This window comes from Pararge aegeria, chromosome 7 (genome assembly GCF_905163445.1).
Source record: "Pararge aegeria chromosome 7, ilParAegt1.1, whole genome shotgun sequence".
Taxonomy (NCBI): Eukaryota; Metazoa; Arthropoda; class Insecta; order Lepidoptera; family Nymphalidae; genus Pararge; species Pararge aegeria.
The window spans coordinates 3,530,005-3,536,004 of NC_053186.1; positions in this window are offsets into that span (position 1 = coordinate 3,530,005).

Sequence of the window (6,000 nt, forward strand, 5' to 3'; positions counted from 1 at the left end):
AATGTAATATATTACAGTTTGCCACCCATATAGGGTTTTTGCTTTTTATTTGTTACACATAAAACTTAATTAGGCATTATTTGTATTGGTGTTAAGCACGTTTAACACAGTATTTAAAGACGTGCGTTTTTAAAAAATATGCTTGACCAAAACAATTTATTCGAACTGCGAATATGATCTTAACAAATTCGTGTTACAAGAAGTCGACGTCTTAAAAAGTACTTAATCATATTATAAAAATGAACAAAAATTACAGTTAGATTGGTGGTATTTTAAAAGACTTTAAGGTGTATGGTTTTTTTTTTGGTTAGCGGAAATAAAATAAAAATAAATTAAATTACATACTTTATTAATTATTAACACCGCGACACCCTTACTAATATTATAATTGCGAAAGTGTGTTTGTCTGTTTGTCCTTGCTTAATGCTTTAACGTAGCAATCAATCAAATGGTATTTAGCATAGAGTTAAGGACAGAGAGTATAATTTCCTTCTTGTTGGATCTATGCCCAAGAAACCTTTGTTTTTATTGACCAAGCTATTTGACTTTTTCACTTTCTAGGCCCTAATCTATATTTTTTTAGAAGTTTTAGAAGTTTACCCCCGTAACGGGGGTAAACATCTCCCAACGGGGGCCCCGTTTATTATGACACATGTATAATTTGGATATTATATCCACTTGTGCGCCAGTGCGCCGAGAGTTGATAAAGCTGAGAGAAAAGATACATTTTTGTCGTTTGCCCTGGAAAAGAATTGTCTCCTGACCGGAACGTTAAATCGCTAAGCGGCACGTCTCTATCAATAACTAGCAACGGCCGAAGCCTTCAGACAAACTCGCAATATCTGTGTCGCTGCGATTCCTGACGCACTTGTGACACACCCTAACTGCCAGATAAGCCACATGTCGAACATAATGTAATAAAAATTAAAATCTTTCATTTAATGTCCGTATCGGGTACCGTATTGACAGTGGGGCCGAAATTTAAAACAATATGTTTATAGCGGGTGCTCCGATACGTACGAAACGAGAGACGCTACAGTATCGGATTAAGACGAGTAGGGTGTCCGCACAATGCATCCAAAAACAGGTCCAAGGAAACTGTACTAAAAATCAAGAAGACATAGCGATTATTAAAGTCAAAACTTCTGTATTTTATTATTGGTATTTATTCGTAGTTATTTATTATATCTTAAATTTAAACTATCGCAATTAATTCTACTATTATGATTGATTACTATATTCTATATTGTTGCAACCCATGTTTGGCAAATAAATATTCTATTCTATCTCTTGATCACTTTTCGGGTTAACAAAAGTCTTGGGCCTGAAGTGATAGTCCCCGAACGCTTTCCATGACGCTATAACTTATACTGTGTTTATATATACATAGATTTAGTTTTAATTTTTCCCAGAGACTGCCCCGCACGTTTTTTTATTTTATCCCGATCTGATCTTATTACAAAGTTATCCAGAATTTGATCTGTCCCTCGGTAGCATGGGGACAGACCGCACTTTTGATTCCTATCCATCCCCATGAGGGGACAAAGTAGGACAGCTAGGAATAATCCATAGTTAGTTCTAGGCAAACCTAAACGCTTTTTTCCTCTTCCACACTTAAAGTTTATATCCTTTTCCACACATCTGGGTCGTAACTGTTTTTGAAAACTGAAAGGATATAAGCTTTTATAGTTTGCATTATTATCGAAACTAAACATTACCGGTCCAATAGAGGGCATCAGGACAGGACAGATCTCTCAGAGTGAGAAGGGTTTAAGCCCCAGTCCATGCTCGCTAAGTGATTAATAGATTTCACACACCTTTGAGAACATTATGGTTAAATACATTATTCTATTAACTAAAAGTTCTTGATTAAGCACCGAGAAGAGCTTTTGTAGAGCATTTGTGGGCACCCTACTTTAAAGAGATCTGAGATAGTGCCTTCGCAAAAATTCACATATTTCATATAAAACGTCGAAAAATCTCGACGCTGCTTATTATGTGAGATGCTATCTAACGCTTGTTTATTTTGTTAATTTTATAATCATAAAGCTTAGTACATACATGAGAAAAAAATAATTTATTCTACGCCGATTTTAACATGACATAGGCGTACTGATTATCAAAAGTCGAAGATGCAGAAATTGAAAATATTTCTGGGCAAGCATCGCAAATACATAGATATGGTCTTCGGTTCAAATAATGCACACTATGTCGCAATTTTTTTTTAATAAGTTATTTAAGGGAAAGAATTCCGTTATACTGTATATTATTTGCGTAACTACGCATTACGCAACGAATGCTCTCAAAAGGATTAATTTAGCCCGATTTTGCGACATTTTTCATTAATGCTCAGCTCCTATTTGTCGCGTTGCTTAATTTTAGTATAGCATCTAGCCTTCGTCAATAAATGGACTATAGGTATCCACAAAAATATTTTTCAATTCGAATTAGTAGTTCCTGAGATTATTTTATTTATTTATACACTTTATTTGTACACAACATAAAGAAAAAAAAATAAGAGGAAACTTAAAAAGTAGGATACAAAAGGCGGCTTTATCGCTCAGTAGCGTTCTCTTCCAGGCAACCTTAGGAATGGGAAGACCAAGAGAAACCGATTTGGGGGGTGTATTATTATTAGATTAGCGTGTTCAATCAAACAAAGTCTTTAGGTTTATGATATTCTTAAGATTAATAAGACACACAAATAAACCAGCGCCATCTAGAATATTTCAGAAAAATTACGGACTATGTACGAAGTCGCGTTTTTTCCCACTAACATGCAATAATAATTTTGCACGTGTAAAACAACCCTAACTTTATTTAACTGAAATTGATGGATGAATTTTTCCTTTTTAAGATATCCGAATACTTACAATATGGTTATTACATTATTTTAAACGACTTTTTATATTTATTGCGAAGTAATATAAAGATATATTTTACACTTTATCTTCTTTTATTGATATTTAAAGTATTTATATCGCCATTCGGCAATGACTGATTGGATCTTAACTTAAGATCACGGGCCTGGGTTCGATTCCCGGGACAGATTAAAACTCGGGTTTTCGGATATTGAGTGTCTCTGTTATAAAATTATTCGCAGTTATCGTTACAAACCTTGAGCACGTAAAGACTTTAATTTACAGCAAGTACATTACAGTAACAGTCAAAGCAAATCAAACCGCGATTTTCTCAGTTTGATTTCCTCACAAGTCTTAAGTGACTGGTAGAGAATTCCGAAAGAAGATTATACAGAAATCCTCCTCCCTTTTACAACCTCCCTGGCGTAAGTAAAGTGGGAGGTCTCTGGTGATTTTTGGATTAATAATATCTAAATTTTCTCTGATCTGGTGGTGTGGTTTACCATAATACCGACAAAGACGTGCCGCTAAGTAATTTAGCGTTTTACGGGTTTTATTTTAACTGCCATAACTCTAACAGGTTAGCCCAGTTCCATCTTAGACTGCATCATGTACCAGCAGGTGAGATTGCAGTCAAGAGCTAACTGGGTGGGAAATTTAAAAAAAAAACTTTATTAAGGTTTATTTTTGCAGCCCTCCACGTTGCTTCAATAAAGATTAGCAGACTTGCCACAAGTTTTTTTGTGGTAATAACTAATAAATAAGCCCACCAATCCTTATTTGAGCAGCGTGGCGTTCCTATGCTCTAAAACCCTATGTGTGCCCAGCGGTGTGACTTAAGAATCGTTTTTTAATTTCGTCAACTATCCAAAGATCCCTATTTTTATGAGAGCCAATGACAATAAACCAAAAAAAAAACCTTCAAATAAAATCTATTTGACTTTGTACGTTGACAAAGAACACTTCATTTGATGTCAATTATTATCAACTACCACTCGACTTTGCCTCTCTGTTCAACAATGGAATGTTTGCGAACATCTGCGGACTTTTTTTCTTTACCGCAGACTTTCGGTTTTGGTATTTTGGGGTTCCGCACCTAATAACTAGCGCCTGGCTGATATTAGAACTAACAGTAATGCTGTGAAACCTGTTCGCCTGTAATTTATTATAACTAAGTGGCAAAAAAAATGTGTGCGTGTAACCTTTACGCGCGATTGAATTAAAACTTTTATTATCATTCATCGATGAAATAGTAAACTGTTCCTGCGACTTCGCCATTTCATTTAATATTCTATTTAAAATTCATTAATATCATTTTCACATTTTATAAATATTTTCATTTGATAATAGAATAATAGAGAGTAGAAAATTGAAGGTTAGATCAGCACATGACAATTTAACCTTGTCATTGAATATTATGAAATATCGCAATCGTCAAAAAATTTATTAATAATTTATTTATTACAAAAGTAATAAACAAACAAGTATATTTAGAGATTATCAAAAAACTTTGCAATTGAAAAGATATTTTTTTAAACTATTGAATTTTTATTCACTTTGCTATTCACAATTATTGATCCGTTTGAAAATATCGGAAATAATTACTCCTAATTGATTATGATATTTGCCACTAGCTACTACATATACTTACGACCAATCCAAATAATTATTTTTAAATAGCGGAAACTACACAGTTATTTCTTTATTATATATGGAAGGAGCTTTTAAGCTGTTAAACAGAATGTAGGTATTATTAGTTGAAACATGCCAAAAATATCAACTCTTCATTATCTGTGGAACTTAAATTTGAATATTTTGTCATCACGGAACCCTCAGAGCACGGGCCTAGCCTTCCTTGTCTTGTTTTTTTTAATATCCTTCGACGCGTTAAATTTTGATCTTCGTCCAACAATGGATGTCGCATGTATTGTCCTGTGTACAACATTATTTTTGCCGCCAAAAATAAGAATTTATTCTATGGTCATTGATATACAATGCTATATTAGATTAACAACTAACATCTCATAAATAGATACGAGTCTCCAATTTACACGCTATATTTTAAACTCCATGTAGGCCTGCCTGGAGGTAGAAATTCTAATTTGTAATAAACTGTTAATAATAAACTATTTTATATATTAATAAAAATACTCAGGTATTTTTTTTTATTTCGTTTTTGATTATTAGGTACTGTTTTTAACTGTTCCAATGAGTGATTTTTAGTTTTTTTTATTTATTTATTTATTATTCCACTACAAGTTACCCCTTGACTAAAATCTCCCTAGCTGATGGTAAGTGAAGTCTAAGATGGTAGAAGACTAACCCGCTGTTAAATGAAATTAGTGTAAGATTTCATTGCACAACAGTATAAAAATGAAAATGTAAAAGTGCCTAAATTTGCTAACTAAAATAGAGAGAATTTTGAGTTTAAGATTTTGTTACCGATGCTTGGCTTAACCGTTAAACCAATTGGATAAGCTGGATCAGCTTGCATTCTGGAGACGAATAAGTTTCAAGTTCCATGGCTTTGGAGCACGTATTTGTAACTAGCTACCTGTCAAAGAATCCCACCAGACCAGACCAGAGAAAGTTCAAAAATTCTAAATTTCCAAATTGTCCTAAAAATTCTAAAGTTCCTAATTGTCCTAAAAATTCTAAATTTCCAAATTGTCCTTGCTAGGGTCCAACCAACCTCTACTCGTAAGACCGCAGCACACACCACTGCGCCAATGTATGTAATGTCGTAAAAATTAAAAACTCAAAATGTTTCTTTGGTTTCTATATCAATGTCTATGGTACACAAATAAGTTTGAATTTTGTTAGAGGGCAAAAAGTTTTTATTATAATATCCGTTTTTATGTTTCCTTCGTATTGTACCGGGAATCCTTTGTCTGTTTAAGGATTCTAAATCCCGAATTCGGATTGTAACGGGATACGTCAATTATTTCAAGTCTTGGAAAGTCCGGTTTTGTGCAAAAGTATAGAGTTTCACTAATTGCGGTATAGTAATATTTCATAATTTTAATTGCCGCGAAATTTTATACTTTTCATATTATGATACGGTAATTTATTCTGCAATTTATTTAAATTAGTGGGGCCTACGTTTTTATAAACGCCTACGCTATGTTTTATTTTAAAC